The sequence below is a fragment of the Ovis canadensis genome, chromosome 6 (assembly GCF_042477335.2).
Source record: "Ovis canadensis isolate MfBH-ARS-UI-01 breed Bighorn chromosome 6, ARS-UI_OviCan_v2, whole genome shotgun sequence".
Classification (NCBI taxonomy): domain Eukaryota; kingdom Metazoa; phylum Chordata; class Mammalia; order Artiodactyla; family Bovidae; genus Ovis; species Ovis canadensis.
This window is the reverse complement of record NC_091250.1, coordinates 43,691,508-43,712,629: the sequence shown is the minus strand read 5'-3', so window position 1 is coordinate 43,712,629 and position 21,122 is coordinate 43,691,508.

Sequence of the window (21,122 nt, the reverse complement as noted above, 5' to 3'; positions counted from 1 at the left end):
AGATGGCCAAAGGATTAGAGCTTCAGCTTCAGCGTCGGTCCTTCCAATGAATATTCAGGATTGATTTCCTTTAGGATTGACTGATTTGATCTTGTTGCTGTCCAAGGGACTCTCTAGAGCCTTCTCCAGCACCATAATTTGAAAGCATTAATTCTTTAGCTCTCAGCTTTCTTTATAGTCCAGCTCTCACATCCATAATAACTACTGGAAAAACCATAGCTTCGGCTATAGAGACCTATGTTGGCAGAGTGATGCCTCTGCATTTAAAACCTCTGTCTAGGTTTGTCAAAGCTTTTCATTCAAGAAGCAGGCATCTTTTAATTTTGTGGCTATAGTCACTGTCTACAGTGAAATTGGAGCCCAAGGAAATAAAATCTGCCACTGCTTCCACTTTTTCTCCATCTATTTACCATGAAGTGGTGAGACTGCATGCTGTGATCTTAGCTTTTTGAATATTGAGTTTTAAGCCAGCTTTTTCACTTTCCTCTTTCACCTTCATCAAGAGACACGTTAGTTCCTATCACTTTCTACCATTAGGGTGGTGTCATCTGCAAATCTGAGGTCATTGATATTATTTCTCCTGTGAATCTTGATTCCAGCTTGTGATTCTTCCAGCATGACATTTCTCATAATGTACTCTGCATAAAAGTTAAAATAAGAAAGAAAGATATTGAAATTGTTCAGTCATGTCCAATACTTTGCAACCCCATGGACTGTAGCCTACCAGGCTCCTCTGTCCATGGAATTTTCCAGGCAAGAGTACTGGAGTGGGTTGCCGTTTCTTTCTCCAGGGGATCTTCCTGACGCAGGAATCAATCCCGTGTCTTTGGCATTGCAGGCGGACACTTTCCATCTGAGCCACCAGGGAAGCTCTAAGTTAAATTCATTAAATTAGCAGGCTGACAATATACAGCCTTCATGTATTCCTTTCCTAATTTTGAAACAGTCTGCTGTTCCATGTAGCAGTGACTTGCTCAAATAAAAGGTTCTGTTTCTTTCTTAGATAGATTATTGATAAACTTTTGGTCAACCATTTAAAATCACTTTATACTGATAGCTGCAATTCTAATCCAACACCACAGAGTCCATCTCAATTTTGTCTTTACACACCTGTATTGTCTTTTTCTAAAAGAGAAAAATCACTCTCACTTTGCATGCAGTTCATTTGCTCAGTCATGTCCGACTCTTTGTGACCACATGGACTGCAGCACACCAGGAGTCTTCACTGTTCTTCACTATCTCCTAGAGTATTTTTCAAATGCGTGTCTATCGGGTCAATGATGCCATCCAACCATCTCATCCTCTTCTGTCCCCTTCTCCTCCAGCCTTCAATCTTTCCCAGGATCAGGGTCTTTTCCAATGAGTTAGTTCTTCACATCAGGTAGCCAAAGTATTGCAGCTTCAGCTTCAGCATCAGTCCTTCCAACAAATATTCAGGACTGGTTTCCTTTTGGATAGACTGGTTGGATCTCCTTGCAGTCCAAGGGACTCTCAAGAGTCCTCTCCAACACCACACTTCAAAAGCATCAATTCTTTGGCACTCAGCTTTCTTTATAGTCCAACTCTCACATCCATACATGACTACTAGAAAAACCATAGCTTTGACTAGAAGGACTGTTATTAGCAAAGTAATGTCTCTGCAAAGTAACGTTGCATTATCAGCTATATATTTATTTGTTTGCTCACCCCTACTGTATAAGTAAAGTAGTTCTGAAATTCTAAACTATATTCCTATGAGAATAAAATCTGTTAACTAGATTATAGTATTTGTAAACTGTTCTTTTTGTTATTAGCATTATTGAATCTAATCAAAATGCTTCTTTCCAAAGTAATTTACTGTATTATTTTCCTAGGGCTGCCATAACAAAGTGTCAAAGCTGAATAGCTTAAAACAACAAAAATGTATTGTCTCAGAGTTTAGGGGGCTATACGCCTTAAGTCAAGGTAACTAAGAGGCCATATTCTCTCTGATGGCTTTAGAGAGATAATCCTTGCCTGCCTATTTTAGCTTATGGTGTTTGCCAGCAATTCTCCCTATTCTCTGACTAGTAGATACATCATTTTGTTCAGTATGGTCCTCTTCTCTCTGCGTGGCTTCAAATTGTCTTCCCTCTGTGTGTATCTGTCTCTATGTCCAAATTTCCCTTTTTGATGAGGGCACCAATCATTGGGTTAGGCTTCACTCTGGTGGCCTCATTTTTGCTTGATTGGATCTGTAAAACTCCCATTTCCTAATATGATCACATTCACAGGTACTGGAGGTTAGCACTTCAACATATCTTTTTTAGAGGACACAATTCAACTTCTTAGTATGGCAATATTATTCATGTATTATATAGTTAGATTCATTTGTTACAGTTTGCATTCTATTTTGGGTTATGTGAAAAAGTGTTAGTTGCTCAGTCGTGTCCAACTATTTGTGACTCCATGGACTGTAGCTCACCAGACTCCTGTCCATAGAATTCCTCAGGCAAGAATACTGGAGTCTGTTGCCATTCCCTTCTCCTGAGAATCTTCCAGACACAGGAATTGAATTGGGTCTCCTGCATTACAGGCAGATTCTTTACCATCTGAGCCACCAGGGAACACCAGGGAAACCCATGGTTTGTTTTTGTTTTTGTTTTTTTTGGATTCTATTTATATCCAAGTGATATTTTAAATTTTCATATATCAACACAATAGACTTTCTTCTTTATGATGTACATTTGGGTGAATTATGACAAATGCATAGAGGCATACATCCACTCCCACAGTGCAGGCAGATTCTTTACTGACTGAGTTATGAGGGAAGCCCATTCTCCAGAGAAAGCACTTATGAATTCATGCTAAAAAAGGCCTGATTCTATCTGTACCCACGCAGTTCCTAGGGTCTGGCAGAGATGAATGTGTAAGGGTCACAGACACAATATATAGCACTTACTTTATTCCCAAATTTTCAGATGATAATCCCACTCTCAACTATACTAGGTATGCTCCTATACAAGAGACTTTCAGGATAATTCTCTGTAGACAGTGAACGTTGTTATGGGTTGAGTCATGCCCCCTCAAAGTTCAGATGTTGAAATCCTGACACCCAGTACCTCCAAGTGTGACCTTATTTGGAGACAGGATCTTTAGAGAAGCAGTCTAGTTTAAGTGAAGCCATTAGGTTGTGCCCTAATTCACTGTGACTGACCTTATAAAGGCAGGATATTTGGATACAGAGATGTGTGCACAGAAACACGATGTGAAGACACAGAGAGAATACCCATGAAGATAAAGGCAGAGATTGAGAAGATATGTCTACACAAGAAGGAACACTGATGACTATCAGTAAACTACCTGGAATTAGGAGAGATCCTTCCTCAACAGCTTTCAGAAAGAGCAGACCCTGCATACCCCAATTTTGAACTTCTAACCTCCAGAAGTATGAGACTGTATTTCATCTGTTGAAGCCACTTTATGTATGTTATTTTGTCATGACAAAATAAATACAGCATCTGAAAGTGACTAGCATTATAGTGGTTATTCAACATGCTAGTGCCTCAGCAACACTCTCAAGTGAACCCCCAAATTAGATAAACATATGTAGTATTCTCATGTAAATAGAGGAACACAGTAGTATATTAAGTGTCATGGTGAAAGTTTCAAAGCAATTTTGAGGAGCAGAATTCCAAACTGGGTTCTAGTTTCCCAGAGAATAGGAATCTTAGACCAAGGGAACTAGGGTATGTGGAAGGGACCCTGGCACACGATTTGTAATACAGGAATTCAGCTGTTCATCTAGTTGACAAGAAGGACCCTTGGTCATGAAGAATGAATAATATTTGGTATTGGAATTAGGGTCATGGAAAAGAAATGCAATAAGGCAAAATGGGGAGGCCTTACAAATAGCTGTGAGAAGAAGAGAAGTGAAAAGCAAAGGAGAAAAAGAAAGATGTAAGCATCTGAAAGCAGAGTTCCAAAGAATAGCAAGGAGAGATAAGAAAGCCTTCCTCAGGGATCAATGCAAAGAAATAGAGGAAAACAACAGAATGGGAAAGACTAGAGATCTCTTCAAGAAAATGAGAGATACCAAGGGAACATTTCATGCAAAGATGGGCTCGATAAAGGACAGAAACGGTATGGACCTAACAGAAGCAGAAGATATTAAAAGGTGGCAAGAACACACAGAAGAACTGTACAAAACAGATCTTCACGACCCAGATAATCACAATGGTGTGATCACTCACCTAGTGCCAGACATCTTGGAATGTGAAGTCAAGTGGGCCTTAGAAAGCATCATTACGAACAAAGCTAGTAGAGGTGATGGAATTCCAGTTGAGCTATTTCAAATCCTAAAAGATAATGCTATGAAAAGTGCTGCACTCAATATGCCAACAAATTTGGAAAACTCAACAATGGCCACAGGACTGGAAAAGGTCAGTTTTCATCCCAATCCCAAAGAAAGGCAATGCCAAAGAATGCTCAAACTACCGCACAATTGCACTCATCTCACATGCTAGTAAAGTAAAATTCTCCAAGCCAGGCTTCAGCAGTACGTGAACTGTGAACTTCCAGACGTTCAAGCTGGTTTTAGAAAAGGTAGAGTAATCAGAGATCAAATTGCCATCTATTTCTGCTTTATTGACTCTGCCAAAACCTTTGACTGTGTGGATCACAATAAACTGTGGAAAATTCTTCAAGAGATGGGAATACCAGACTGCCTGACCTGCCTCTTGAGAAACCTATATGTACATCAGGAAGCAACAGTTAGAACTGGACATGGAACAACAGACTGGTTCCAAATAGGAAAAGGAGTACGTCAAGGCTGAATATTGTCACCCTGCTTGTTTAACTTCTATGCAGAGTACATCATGAGAAACGCTGGGCTGGAAGAAGCATAAGCTGGAATCAAGATTGCCAGGAGAAATATCAATAACCTCAGATATGCAGATGACACCACCCTTATGGCAGAAAGCAAAGAGGAACTAAAAAGTCTCTTGATGAAAGTGGAGAGTGAAAAAGTTGGCTTGAAGCTCAAGATTCAGAAAACTAAGATCATGGCATCTGGTCCCATCACTTCATGGGAAATAGATGGGGAAACAGTGGAAACAGTGTCAAACTATTTTTTGGGCTCCAAAATCATTGCAAATGGTGATTGCAGCCATGAAATTAAAAGACAGTTACTCCTTGGAAGAAATTTATGATCAACCGAGATAGCATATTCAAAAGCAGAGACATTTGGGAACACATGTACACCCATGGTGGATTCATGTCAATGTATGGCAAAACCAATACAGTATTGTAAAGTAAAATAAAGTAAAAATAAAAATTTAATAAAAGAAAAAAAAAAGCAGAGACATTACTTTGCCAACAAAGGTCCATCTAGTCAAGGCTATGCTTTTTCCAGTAGTCATGTATGGATGTGAGAGTTGGACTGTGAAGAAAGCTGAGTGCCTAAGAATTGATGCTTTTGAACTGTGGTTTTGGAAAAGACTCTTGAGAGTCCCTTGGACTGCATAGAGATCCAACCAGTCCATTCTAAAGGAGATCAGTCCTGGGTGTTCTTTGGAAGGAATGATGCTAAAGCTGAAACTCCAGTACTTGGCCACCTCATGTGAAGAGTTGACTCATTGGAAAAGACCCTGATACTGAGAAGGATTGGGGGCAGGAGGGGAAGGGGAGGACAGAGGATGAGATGGCTGGATGGCATCACTGACTCGATGGACGTGAGTCCGAGTGAACTCCGGGAGCTGGTGATGGACAGGGAGGCCTGGCGTGCTGCGATTCATGGGGTCACAAAGAGTCAGACACGACTGATTGACTGAACTGAACTGAACTGAAGTCATTCATTATTTATTGAATATCCATCATTTGTTTGAGCATTTTTCTAAGTTCAAGAGGGCACAAAAATAAATTACTCTTGGTTTTCCCATTCAAGACCTAACAGTATTTTTGGAAGGAAGTCATAAAAATGTCATTAAAATATCTGTCATCTGATTATGAAGTAAAAACAATTGGAAATAAGATAATTACAGATACAGTGAGAATCAGATACAGCAGGAAGCCATATATGGGCCCTCTTTCTAATTTCAATATGAATTTGTGCTGAGTATTTGAATATTTTCTGGAGGTCTTTATATCTTTTTTTGGATAGAGCACCTTTGCTGTTTGGGCTAAATTGTCATTAGAACGGAATAAAGTCTGAAATGAGTAGTTCATTACAATTTCCCTTCTCCAAAATTTGCTATGCGCCTGACACATACGGCACATGTGTTGTTGGTGGGTGATTTATTTGTTTCTGCTCTCTAGCAGCACTTTTTATTGTAAATGCAAGCATTATTTATGCAGGTCAAGTTGAAATTATACCATTGCTTGATTAGCATCCTTTCTTAAGAATTCTACAAAATCAATACATTCCACAGCTGAACTTAAAAAGAAAACTCTTCCTATGGCAGCCACCAGTACAGATTGGCTGCATTAACTCATAAGTATATAGCAGAATTGGTCATGTTATATTATGGCTGGTTGTTTCTCATTGTTTTTAAATGCAGTACAAGGTGAAAATACCAGTGTTAGTTGCTTAGTAATGTCTGATTCCTTGCAATCCATGAACTGTAGCCTGCCAGGCTCCTCTGTCCATGGAATTCTCCAGGCAAGAATACTGGAGTGGGTAGCCATTCCCTTCTCTAAGGGATCTTCCCCATGAAGGGAATGAGTATGGGTCTCCCATGTGGCAGGCAGATTTTTACCATCTGAGTCACCAGGGAAGCTCTAGTATGTGATGAGGTGAAGCAACTTACTTTTACACTTATAAATATGGTGTTTCTTTGAGAGCCCAATCAATATATTGCTTTGCATGGAGGACCCACATGAGGAAGTGTGTCCTTCTATTGTTGGGCAAACTAATAGAACCATCCAGTGTTTCCTGAGGAACAGTTGCAGCTTCGAGGGGAAAGGTCTTTTAACTGTTTCTTAAACTTTCCCCAAATTCACTAGATTATAGATTCATCTTGACACTTTTCAAAAGTACCTGATGCCATGTATACTTTCCCTTTGGGGGATTATGCATGTATTTTACTTCTCAGAATCTTCCTGATGTGAGATTCAATTATCTTGGTTCTATTTAATAAGTTATCATTTTCCAACTTCCAGATGTGTACTGAAATTTCTATTTAGCTTTTGAATTTATGACCAACAGATAAAAAAAACATGCTTTCTATTATTTTTGTGGGGTTTGAGGAGGAAATGAAAGCTGATGCATGAGTTCAAGCTACCATGTTTAACTGGAAGGCTACATTTTCTCCCCTCTAAACAGATGGTTGAAGCTTTTCCAAATTCTTTATCATAGGAAGCAAAAATTACAGTGGAAAGAGCTTAGGAATCAGAGATAAATATGGGCCTAAATTATGACTTCATGTGATTCCAGCTTTAAAGTGGATGACAAATATGAAGAGGAAGCCAAATGAAGGGAAACAATTTCAGAACTGAAAATTTTCAGTTATTGCAGTAACTCATATAGGACAAATTGAGGACTCTGGTAGGTGTTGTAAGAGTGAGTTCAAGTGAAATAAAAAAAAATTCAGAAATACATAGGAGGTAAAATATTTGCAGAAGAGTTATTGAACGAGGATATAGGGAGTCAAGTGTGGCTTCATTGTTTCTGCTTTAGGAAATTTGGAGGATGGTAATATCCTCTGGGAGAGGAAACAGAAAGAAGAGATATTTTAGGGAGGCTTCTGAGTTCAGTTGAGTCTGTTTTCTTCTTGTATTGAATACTAAGTTATCCATATTTACAGATGTCTATGAACTTGAATAGGGAAAAATGGAGAGAGCGATATTCTAAAGATAAGTATTTGAGAGCTTTTAGCATTTAGATCAACATTTGAAGCCATGAGTGTAGATTTATTACCCAGAAAGATAAGAAGTTGATAAGAAAGGTAAGGAGAGAATCTCAGGTCTACCGTAATTCAAAGTACAGAGCTGCATTCAAAGTATAGAGTTGCCTCTCTTCTTTCTGCCCAACTTCCATAATGAGCAACTCAGATTAGCCTGTGAAGAATAATTGATTTCTCCATAAGCAGCACTGTGGAGAGCACAGTTTTCACTTTTAGTGAGGATCCTGCATAGAATGATGCTCAAATTTCTTACTTCAGATGAAAAAAAGCAAGGTAGCAACATTTATTTAACATGTTAAGGTTGCCACTAACCTATTTTCACATTTTCTCAACATTTAACTGTTGCAAGAAAAATGTTCATCACAAAAAAATTAGAGAAGAGCAGAAAAATTGTAAAATAAACTATAATTTATAATCCCATCACCTAGAGTGAAAGCTTTTAATCTTTTGCTGTATTTCCTCTGGACTTTCATATCTTAGATTGATATACTAAATAAAATTGTGTTATCTTCTATAGGCAGTCTTATACCCTTACTTTATCACTTAACATTACATATTGTAAATTTTCTCAGAATTATCTTTAATACTCTTTTAGAAGGAAATATGCAATGGATTTAATAACTATTCTGATGTAACTGGGGAAAAAAGCACTTTTGGATCGGAGCCCTGCTGCTGCTGCTGCTGCTGCTGCTGCTAAGTCACTTCAGTCGTGTCCGATTCTGTGCGACCCCATAGGCGGCAGCCCACCAAGCTCCCCCATCCCTGGGATTCTCCAGGCAAGAACACTGGAGTGGGTTGCCATTTCCTTCTCCGGGATTGGAGCCCTAGTTTTCCATAATTTGTCACGTTCTTGAAATTTAAGCTACTTGGATAACATTTACACATTTATAACATTTGTCCAATGTTTATCTTGGCCAATGTTTATCTCACCTCATGTTTTCACTTTTAAAAGTAAGAAGATTCTCATTTGTCTGCATTGTTTATAAGGCACCCACTGAATGCTAACAAATATACTGACTAAATGTTATAGTCATGAATAATAGAGCTATGGACTAACAGCTGCTTTGGACTAACATTCTTATAATTCTTTATAAGCTCTGGTACTGATGCTTGCACACATTTGAGAGTTCATTGCTCACCTTTGAGAGGTACATTAACTCTTTCAAGTCCCAGGGGCACCATTTAGTAAATGACTTCTTTAGTGCTCTAAATGTACCTTAGTGCTCTAAGAAAGAGACACATTAATCTTGAGAAAATCCCTTGAGTACATAGGTCAGGAAATGGAATTTTCTTGATTTTCTCAGCTTGAAGCATTATAAAGTTTACATAATTCCACCAACAATTCTCACTGGATTCTATTTACCTAAATTTGTTAGTATCACCTAAATTGAAGACCTAAAAAAGAATTATTTCCACAAAATACTTTTTATGTTTAATTCCTAGAATAACTAGAAAAAGAAACCCTAACTCATAAAAACTAATTGCATTATCAGAATCATTCCAAGCGACTTACTACAGAAACAACTTCCTTAAGTCATTCAAGGAAATGATGATATAAAATGATATGAAAACTTGAAGGCAACCATCAGCTTTATACAGTTGGAATTTGTTGATTACTGGACAAAAGAATACTCAATGACATAACCCAAAAGGAAAAATAAAATTGCTTAGTTTCACAAGTTCAGTTTATATGATATAAGGCAAGGTAATTTCATAAGGTAAAGTAAAGTATAATTAGTATGAGAAATTTACAGTCTGCTATATTTAAAACTGTGAGTTGTTTTCCTTTAAATTTTTCTGTTACCAAATTTGTCACAGTGCAAAGATATTATATCTCTTAGGCTTAGTTTACTACTTTTTAATTCTTCTTTTGACTTTGAACATGTACCTAATAGGAAGAAATTCAAGAAGTCTTATGCTTTTTCTTATCAATATTGTTTACTTTTAAAGTTAGTCACATTCTGTTTGAGGGAGTTTAACATTCCCAAATATTGCAATTCTAGGAGGAATGGAAATAAATGCCTTCTTTGGAATGAGAAAGTAAATATAAAATTTTAGCCTAATTACTGGTGTATAATTAAAGCTCAGTAATTTTAGCTAAAGTTTTTGAAAGTTAAAAAAAATGGAATGTATTTCAGTTGTTTGACTCTAAAGGTTTCTGAAAATATTTATAGTTAGGCATAGGTATAATTTTTTTCTGAATTGAAGAGAACTCATGATGCCCATTAAGCTCTCTCAGTAGCATGCCTTAAAAGAAAATGCAAAGAAGAGTAGTGCTAAGTCCTGAAAATCCAACCTTGCTCTGAGGATTGCTCCTGAAGAAGGAATGGGGAAGTAGTCTTCAGGTTCTATTGCAATGTGCAAAGAAAAAGATAAAATTTAAGCTAACCCAGGGTCAGTGCCTGGAGTCTGATAGGAGAGAAATTGCATAGACATTGAAGAAGTCTCCAGATAATTCCAGGGATTCACAAAGATGAGGCAGCAGAGAGGTCATAGACAATCTGACCATTCTGAAGAACCACTGCTCTCGATAAGAATTTAGAGGATCAGATCCAGCGCCTGGTAACCAGCAATAGTTAGTAATTAGCATCTCAAGAAAAAAAAAAATTAGGCTGGAGAATTCTTCATTTCTTTTGCCAAAAACTTAGAATGCAATGAAGATATTGATGCCCATTCAGAGAAACCAGTAAAATGTATTATGTGAAGAAAGATTTCACTCAGTGGGCACAGAAATTCCAGAACATGAAAAGATTATAAAGCTAGTTCCAGTGCCAATGGGTATGCAATTCGTATGGCTCCTGCTCATCTGCAGATATCAGCGCCTCAGTTACATGAATTGAGACTTCAAAAAATCAACCTAGGGAGTATTTTACTTAGACAATTGTGTCTAAAACTCTCTTCTTTGATATAGTATTCCTAATACTACCTTGTAACAATAAATGTACTCTGTAGTAGCTTTTCAACATATATTATTTTAATTCTTATGATAACCACAGTATACTATGATTATCCCCATTACCCAGGGAAAAATCTGAGTTTCAGAAATATGTAGACATCAGTATCTCATTGAATCAGGATAGCACATCGGTGTGTCTAGCTTCAAAGGGTTTCTACCACACTGGTTTTTTTTGCAGGGTTTTGTAATAATTAGGAAGTTGATGTTGTGCAAGCTGTAAAGGAGTTTTATGGGCTTATTTGCTTGAAAGAACCAGAGATAAGGCAGACCTGGCTCATTATAGGATTGATCGCTTCTGTTCTGTGGGTCACCCCTTGCTTCAACCAACCCCACTCCACTCAGCTGTAGCAGGGCCACATGTCATATCTGAGTACCACACCATCAGGGGGAAAAATCCCCCAACCAGAGAGTAACTATTGTACACTTCATTTTGGTTAAACCAACTTAGTGCAGATTCCCTGGACAGTCAATGAGGTGGGGATGTGTGATTTACACTGAATGGTAGAGTTCCTTTTCTGCTGTCAGTGATGTGATCAACTCACTGGAACTAAATGACCGCTTCTTGGTGGTAAAGAAAAGGAATGGATGCTTTGCAGAGGTAGAAGGGGAACCAGTAATTTCCACTACCATTTTTAGTAAGCATGGAGTGAATATATAGGAAAAAAGTTGTATTTTTAAACCTTTCTGTCAGGTAAGTATTTTTATTCTAGTAAGTGCTTTTTACATTTAAGTAGCTAATTATATCCCTATTATTTATGAAGGATTCATGTGCCATAAATAAATGAATAAATGCATAAATTAGCATAATGGCAATGGCTAAAAGATTGCAGTTTTATTTCATAAAATTTGAGAGAGGCAAACATTCTATACTGAAAAAATAATAAATGTTGAAAACACTATAGATATAGGAAGAGTGATGATATATACCTGAAAAAGCAGTTTGAAGATTACTGAATAAGCTAAAAATAAATGAACATTGTTTTCATGAGTTAGTGCAATGAGCTTTGTGGTTAGTGTCCTGGTTACTGATCTTACAAAGGGATGATCACCTTAATACAGTCATCCCTGATGATGCTAAATCGGGATAGAGCCACTCACAGCAGGCAGCACTAATAAATAAGCGATAAAATAAATTTGAAGGCATAAGAAAAAAGAACAAAATGTTATCATTATGAATCCTTTCTCCATTCTCAAAATACAGGTAACATGCCTAGGGAAGTACAAGGAAACCATGAAGCAGTCATATACGAACAGCAAATAGAGTAACATGACAATGAAATACTGTTCAATACAAGAAGAGAATGGGCTGAAATAAACTATTTTCCTTGGCCTAATGCTACCTGACAGAACAGAAGCACAAGCTCCCTGAAGAGCCACCTTTTCTGCGTGTCTTGTAAAACTTGCTATATCTTAATATAGTTTCAGGCACAAATAGGCTGATCTCAATAAATATTTGTGGGACTTATAAAGAGTGTAGTGATAAGCACTAGTGAGAGCAATACTAAAAACAGCCACCATTCTCAGAGATTCCTTAGTGGCTAGGATATTTATCCTTAAGGTGCTCATTGCATTCAAATATTCTCTCTCCTCATCCGAAAGGAGTTCTCCATGCCTCACCATCAGCATATCTTTTGTTACTTCGTAAATAAGATAGTGCTGTCACTGGGGAAAGTGCCGAGACACTTCCTCCTCCGGTTCCTGTCTACACCTAACAATACTCACGTTTCCTACTCCCGAGGGTCACACTGTCACCTCTATACTTTGCCCTATCTTGGGTTGCCTCATCAATGTTCTCTAGCCTTTTCCAGATATTTTGGCTACATTTCTCTTTTGCCCTTCATTTATAGAAATACACTCAGTTTCTTTCCTTCCATATTTATTTTTTTTTAATGAGCAACTGTACTTTTTCTGAACATTCACATCCTTCAAGTTGAGACTCTGTCTCCTTCCTTCTCCTAGTGACCATAATAATCACTTTTAATTATTTAAAAGATACTGCCCACACTTGCTTTCCTAATTTCCCCAGTTCCCCACCACCTAAGTCAATTGCAATTTGACTTCCATTTCCACAATTCTAATAAAATTATTCTCACAGACATTACAAGAGATCCTAATTTCCAAACCCAATTGGACTATTTCCAAACTCTTTAATATGTCTAAAAGCTTTTCCTTGTATTGTCAACCACCAAGCCATTTTCTTTAATGTTCTTTTATTCTCTTGCTTTTCCTTTTCCTTTAGATTTGTGTACACACAGAGGCATTAAGGCTTCTATTCATCTATGATGTTTCGTAGCAAGACGAGCTTACTTTCAACATTTGTGCTAGCCAAGATGTGTGTATGTGTGTGTGTGTGTGTGTGTGTGTGTGAAAGTTGATCAGCCATGTCCAACTCTGCAACCCCATGAAGAGTAGCCTGCCAGGCTCCTCTGTCCATAGAATTCTCCAGGCAAGAATACTGGAATGGGTAGTCTTTCCTTTCTCCAGTGGATCTTCCCAACCCAGGGATCAAACCCAGGTTTCCCACATTAAGGCATATTCTTTCCCTTCTGAGCCACCAGAGAAGCCCCAGAATCCTGGAGTGGGTACCCTATCCCTTCTCCAGGGGATCTTCCTGACCCAGGAATTGAACCAGGGTCTTCTGCTTTGCAAGAAAATTCTTTACTAGCTGAGCAACCTGGAGGCTGTACTCACTGTCAACAGCCTGAAACTCTAGCTCTTGATAAACGACCCTTGATAATAACTTCTTTTCTGATGGATATTTCTCTTTTTTAAAATTCCTTCAATATAAGTTTTACAAAAATTCTTCTCATATAGAGCTACATGCCTTAATCCCATCTATTTGCTAATGTAGCTCATTCTTTCACATGGATTGACATTCTTTTATCTTCCTAAAAAATGCTAACTCCTCCTCATTACTCACTTATTGTTTCTCTCTCTCTCTTTCTTCTTAATTGAAGACTTTTTCAGGCCTCATGGATCATTGCAGTTAGTTTTTTTTAATATATATTTATTTGGCTGAGTTCGGTCTTAGTTGCATCATGCAGGATTTTTCTTTGTCTCACATGGATTCTCTAAGTCGTGGCACACAAGCTTCAGTAGTTGCAACACTCAGACTTTTAGCTGCTCCGTGGCATGTGAGATCTTAGTTGCCTGTTCAGTTCAGTTCAATTCAGTCTCTCGTCCGTGTCCAACTCTTTGCAACCACATGAAACGCAGCACGCCAGGCCTCCCTGTCCATCACCAACTCCCAGAGTTTACCCAAACCCATGTCCATTGAGTCGGTGATGCCATCCAGCCATCCCATCCTCTGGCATCCCCTTCTCCTCCTGCCCTCAATCTTCTGCAGCATCGGGGTCTTTTCAAATGAGTCAGTTCTTCGCATCAGGTGGCCAAAGTATTGGAGTTTCAGCTTCAACATCAGTCCTTCCAATGAACACTCAGGACTGATCTTTAGGATAGATTGGTTGGATCTCCTTGCAGTCCAAGGGACTATCAAGAGTCTTCTCCAACAGCACAGTTCACAGGCATCATTTCTTCAGTGCTCAGCTTTCTTTATAGTCCAACTCTTACACTCATACATCACGACTGGAAAAACAAGCTTTGACTAGACAGACTTTTGTTGGTAAAGTCATGTCTCAGCTTTTTAATATGCTGTCTGGGTTGGACAAGGAGCAAGCATCTTTTAATTTCATGGCTACAGTCACCATCTGCAGTGATTTTGGAGCCCAAGAAAATAGTCTGTCACTGTTTCTACTGTTTCCCTATCTTTTGCCATGAAGTGATGGGACCTGATGCCATGATGTTAGTTTTCTGAATGTTGAGTTTTAAGCCAGCTCTTTCACTCTCCTCTTTCACTTTCATCAAGAGGCTCTTTAGTTCTTCTCTGTTTTCAGCCATAAGGGTGGTGTCATCTGCATATCTGAGATTTTTGACATTTCCCCCAGCAATCTTGATTCCAGCTTGTGCTTCATACAGCCCAGCATTTCATATGATGTACTCTGCATATAGTTAGATAAGCAGGGTGACAATATACAGCTTTGAAGTACTCCTTTTCCTATTTAGAACCAGTCTTTTGTTCCATGTCCAGTTCTAACTGTTGCTTCCTGACCTGCATACAGATTTCTCAAGAGGCAGGTCAGGTGGTCTGGTATTCCCATCTCTTTTGAAATTTTTCACAATTTGTTGTGATCCACATAGTCAAAGGCTTTGGTATACTCAACAAAGCAGAAGATATTTTTCTGGAACTCTCTTGCTTTTTTGATGATCCAGAAGATGTTGGCAATTTGATCTCTGGCTCCTCTGCCTTTTCTAAAACCATCTTGAACGTCTGGAAGTTCATGGTTCATGTATTGCTGAAGCCTGGCTTGGAGAATTTTGAGCATTACTTTGCTAGTGTGTGAGATGAGTGCCATTGTGCAGTAGTTTGAGCATTCTTTGGCATTGCCTTTCTTTGAGATTGGGATGAAAACTGACCTTTTCCAGTCCCGTGGCCACTGCTGAGTTTTCCAAATGTGCTGGCATATTGAGTGCAGCATTTTCACAGCATCATCTTTCAGCATTTGAAATAGCTCAACTGAAATTCCATCACCTCTACTAGCTTTGTTTGTAGTGATGCTTTCTAAGGCCCACTTGACTTCACATTCCAGGATGTCTGGCTCTGAATGAGTGATCACACCATCCTGATTATCTTGGTCATGAAGATCTTTTTTGTACAGTTCTTCTGAGTATTCTTGCCACCTCTTCTTAATATCTTCTGCTTCTGTTAGGTCTATACCATCTCTGTCCTTTATTAAGCCCATCTTTGTATGAAATGTTCCCTTGGTATCTCTGATTTTCTTGAAGAGACTTCTAGTCTTTCCCATTCTATTGTTTGTTTGTTTGTTTGTTGTTGTTTTTTTTTTGCACTGATCACTGAGGAAATCTTTCTTATCTCTCCTTGCTATTAATTGGAACTCTGCATTCAAATGGGTGTATCTTGCCTTTTCTCCTTTGCTTCTCACTTCCCTTCTTTTTGCAGCTATTTGTAAGGTGTCCCCAGACAGCCATTTTGCTTTTTTGCATTTCTTTTTCTTGGGGATGATCTTGCTCCCTGTCTCCTATACAATGTCACCAACCTCTGTTCATAGTTCATCAGGCACTCTGTCTATTAGATCTAGTCCCTTAAATCTATTTCTCACTTCCACTGTATAATCATAAGGGATTTGATTTAGATCATACCTGAATAGTCTAGTGGTTTTCCCTATTTTCTTCAATTTAAGTCTGAATTTGGCAATAAGGAGTTCATGACTATGGCACAGTCAGCTCCCAGTCTTGTTTTTGCTGACTGTATAGAGTTTCTCCCTCTTTAGCTGCAAAGAATATTATCAGTCTGATTTTGGTGTTGGCCATCTGGTGATATCCATGTGTAGAGTCTTCTTTTGTGTTGTTGGAAGAGGGTGTTTGCTATGACCTATGACCAGGGCAAAAGCTCTTAGCCTTTGCCCTGCTCCATTCTGTATTCCAAGGCCAAATTTGCCTGTTACTCCAAGTGTTTCTTGACTTCCTGCTTTTGCATCCCAGTCCCTTATAATGAAAAGAACATCTTTTTGGGGTGTTCTAAAAGGTCTTGACCAGGGATCAAACCCATGTCTCTTGCATTGCAAGGTGGATTCTTCCTTGGATCACTAAGTCCCTGCAATGACTTCTTATCTTCCTGACACCTGATCCTCCAGTATATCTTCTGCATTATTGTTTGGTTGTATGCCAAAAAATAACTCCAATATTACAGAATTTTTATTTGACCCCTACTGCATAGAGTAATGATCTCCACATGGAGGTGTCCCTAAAGTGGACACAAAACAATGTACATGGCTTTAGGATCAGAACACCAGATGTGTTCTTCCATGCATAGAGCTACCCTGAGAAAATGTCTGTTAAATGGAAGAATGTAAGAATTTTCCTCTCAAAACATGTAGTCCAAATGTACAGTACTCACAATGCATTCTTATTTTATATATTCTCCAAGTTTTTACTGCAAATATATGTTGCAAAAAGTACAGCATTTAAATTGCAATCTGTTGTGTACTTTCTGCTATGCTGCTCTGAATAAATATCTAAACCGCCTTGAGTGCTGAATGCCAGAGATGATTGAAAGCACTCTGAGCCATAAATTTAAAATGTGTTCTCTGTGATGGTGAAGATTTCGCATTATGCAAAAGATATAATTGGATACTCTATCCTGAAAGAAAGACAGGATAAATATTACAGAATTCCCTATACCTAATCCCTCTCCTTTTAAAAGTAGAAATAAACTGCATCAGAGTATATTAAAGTAGAAAATAAAATATAAAATGATACAAGTCAACATCTGTTTTATTTTCTTTTTGATTCAAGTAGCCCCTAATTTAAACATACAGACTAGCAGATGAATTTTTGTTGTTGTCATCATTAAATCCAGTCTAGCATCTCACTAAATGAATAAGAATTTCAGTCTGCTCAGTGAGGAATTATGTCCTTTTAAAATTTCAGAGTCTGCCAAACCTCGGGGACTTTGACCTTCTGCTACCTCTACCAAATCGAGGCGGAGTCATTTGTTGGTAGAGTTTTCCAAGCAGAGTATGCCAGAGGTGAATAGACATTGCAATGCTCCTTAAAACCTCTAATTTTAAGGGCATTGAGTAAGCGAACAGTTTCTTAAACATTTCCCAAGCAACCTAGAGATATACAAATATTCTAAGAATTTAACTTAGTCTTTAAAGATTTTTAGTGGGAAGAAGGAAGCATATTTTATAAAGATAAGCCATTTTTAACTTAGGAATTATAACAATAGGTAGTCTAATCATCAAGAATTGATTCATCTGATTTAATTACTACATATAATCACCTATAAGTAGAATCCTAAAAAACATATCTTGCCTAAGAGGAAATAAATCAGATGCAAGCGGCAGCTTATCCTAGTCACCGGTACAGCAGCCAGCAAGCATTAATAAATGCTAGGATGAGCATGTAGGTATAAACTGATAATGGGGAAGCAGACAAATGAAAGAGCAAGGGCCACAACCTGAAGACTTTTTTTAACCTCATAATTTTGCCTAGGATCAGCTCAGTTGCCAGGTAAATAAAAGTAGAGCTCTGTGGTGGTGGTGGTGGTGGTGGTGGTGGTGGTGGTGGTGGTGGTGGTGGGTTGTTTTGTTTGTTTTTCATCTGGGTCAGAAATAATGTTTAAAATCATCCATTTCTAGAAATACTGCCAGTCAGATGGAAAAATGACTGACGTGTTTCTTCCATGGGCAGATGGTTTGGAGGTTGATTTTTGTTAGTGTATGAGCTGTTTGGCTTGGGTGTCTACATACTGCTTTCTGAGGTGACTAAAAATCTCTGCACCTGCCTAATCTCATATTTAACATTCAACAGTTGGTGGTGCTGGCAGGGATATCATTCTGAGATATAAATCTCTACTACTCATGTCATTTTGGGTGGACTATTATCAAAAAGCTCACAAATGGCAACCTGGATTAATTCAAACTTAAATTCAGGGTTCTGACTTTGGTTTCTGAGCCTACTAAGACACTTAATCTGATACTCAGTACTTAGTTTCATAAAGACATCACAGTAACATTAATATATAATCAGATTAAGCACATAAGAAGCAACTGGCATTTACCATATTTTGATTATTATAATAACCTGCAAATGCAGAACCACTGTCCCTAAAATTTTGGGAGATTTTCTCTCATCATATTAATCTTTATAACACAATGAGCTTTTCTGTATATTTTAGTTTCTAAATCAGATCATAATTGGGCTATAAATTTTGTTAAGATCATATATTTAGAGGCCTGATTTCAAAGAAGCAAGCAAAAATGCCATGTAAAAATATCATATTGGTTATAGCATGTCTCCATGGATATGATAGAGTATTGATTAAAATGTGATAGCCAATTTTTTAATTAAAGAAGGAATAAAAAGTCACCAGTTAAAGGTCAAAATGGTTTTAATACAAACTTACGTTGTATACTTTTAAGTGTGCAATACTTACTCAGAAACTATAACATCTCTTTATGCTTTTTATTTTTTTGTCTTTTCAGAGAATACTATTTATTGTAATTACAGCACATATTTCAGCTTTTAATAACTGCTGTGTTCTGGGCACTGTTCTGAGGGCTAGAGATGTAACAGTCAAAAAGAAAATGTTCTGTTTTGGTAAAGTTTAGTCTAAACATGAATTTAAAAAGCATGTATAGTTTCTGAATTATGATTTTCTCAATGGATATGCCCGGCAGTGGGACCGATGGAGCATATGGTAGTTCTATTTTTTGTTTTTTTAAAGGAACCTCAGTCCTATCCTCCATGGTGGCTCTAGCAATTTAGAGACCTACTGGTAGAGAACAGACATGGGCACAGGGCAGGACGGGCCAGGCGGAGGATGGCTGGGGGTGGGGGAGATGTACTGGGATTGACAATGTACAGGGATTGACAGATGTGCACTGCCGTGTGTGAAGCAGCCAGTGGGGACCACTGTGTAGTGCAAAGAGCTCAGCTCGGTGCTCTGTGGTGACCCGGATAGGATGGGGTGATGGGGAGGTCCAAGAGGGAGGGGATAAACGCACAGGTATGGCTGATCCACTTCAGTCTGCAGCAGAAACTAATACAATCTTGTAGAGCAACTATACCCCAATTAAAACAAGCAAACCCTGTATGCTGTAGGACAGCAGCCATGCTTTACCACAGCTGATTCTATAAGGTTAGATCTATTGCACACTAAAGAGATAAAATATCTCAACATACTGAACTCTGTTTTTTTAAGAATTTTATTTTTAAACTATATTTTTCAAATTATTGGCTATGAATGAAATTTACTTTTATGATTCTAAAACTCCACATTGATCCACTACTTAATTTTTGTCAAAGTAGAGGTGCTAATCAGCCCCACTAAAAATAACCTTATTATTTTATTAAAAAGACAACACATTTGACTTTATACTCAAATTTTAGACTAATTTTGACTCATCTATTTACCTCTATATATGATTTGCCATCAATTTATTTTGTAGGACATGCTCTGAAATTACAAAGCTCAAGGTTAAATGGTCTGTAGAGGCTGAGCTGCGTTTCATAATTGCTCCGAGTATTTAAATACACAAATTATACATTTTTTTCAGGCTGAAATTATCGTGGCCAGATTCAAAGGGCCTTTTTATCTATGAGTTAAAGCAGACTCCAAAGTGCCTCCTGAGGAAATTTGGGAGCAACCCTTCCCAACAGGCATTTTCTAAGTAGAAATGGGGTAGCCATTATCCCAGCTCCTTCCAAGGCCCCTCCTCCTTGCTTAGAAATGCTGGTCTACTCCCAAGCCACAGAACAATAAAGTGAGCAACCCTGATCCCATCAATAACACAAAGCAGTTGCATTCCAAGCACTTGTTAAGGAATCCAACTACAAATTACTGCTGCTCAGTAGCCATCAAAACTTTAGGTAAGAGAATTATATCTGGAAAAATGTCTGAAGTGTAATTGAATCCACACAAAGGAACCATAAAAATCAACCCATGGGTTAAGGCTGACAAACAGACAAATGCACACCCAGACAACCAAACGTTGTCCCCCACAGAAATATTTCCAGTCAATTATGCTTTCCTCTTGGCATTGTACCCTGGGCTTGCACTGCAGGACTCAGTAATGAACAGTTCCATAAAACTACTTTGATGTAGTTACTGCAACAATTTCTTGAGGAAATTGTTCACTGTGTCACAGTGTCCCTCTTTATGAAGACTCAAAGGACAAGTTTTTCTCTGGATTCAGTGCTAGGAATAACTGTGCTTCTTCTAGGCAACAGGTGAGCTTCTTTTTTATTGGCACTGGGGAACATATTTGCTCTAATGTCCTCTTTCCTTTGACTGCTTCAGAACTCAAGAGTCAGGTGTGTAGCTGGCTGCAAGCAAGTTTAGATGCCTTTATGGCATTCTTGAATCCATCTCATATGTTTTTTTTTTTTCTTTTGCTTTCCTTCTCCCCCACTGCCATTTGCTTTTTACTTCAATTTATCTAAATATATGAAAGCTGCCATAAATCCTTTTCTGGAAAAGATGTGATAAATAAGGAAGATGAATAACATGAGATAATAAACAGCTTCATTTTCTCATGTGAGTCCCCTACTTGACTGAGAGACTCTGAGCTTTGGCACCAGGGCAGTTGTCATAAATAGACTGGAAAAACAAACAAACAAACGAAAAACCTCTCATTCATAGCTTCTAATTGTGAAAGGATTCATTAGATAAAATAATAATAATTGAGGCTGTGAAATGAACATAGAGAATGTTTTTCTTCTAG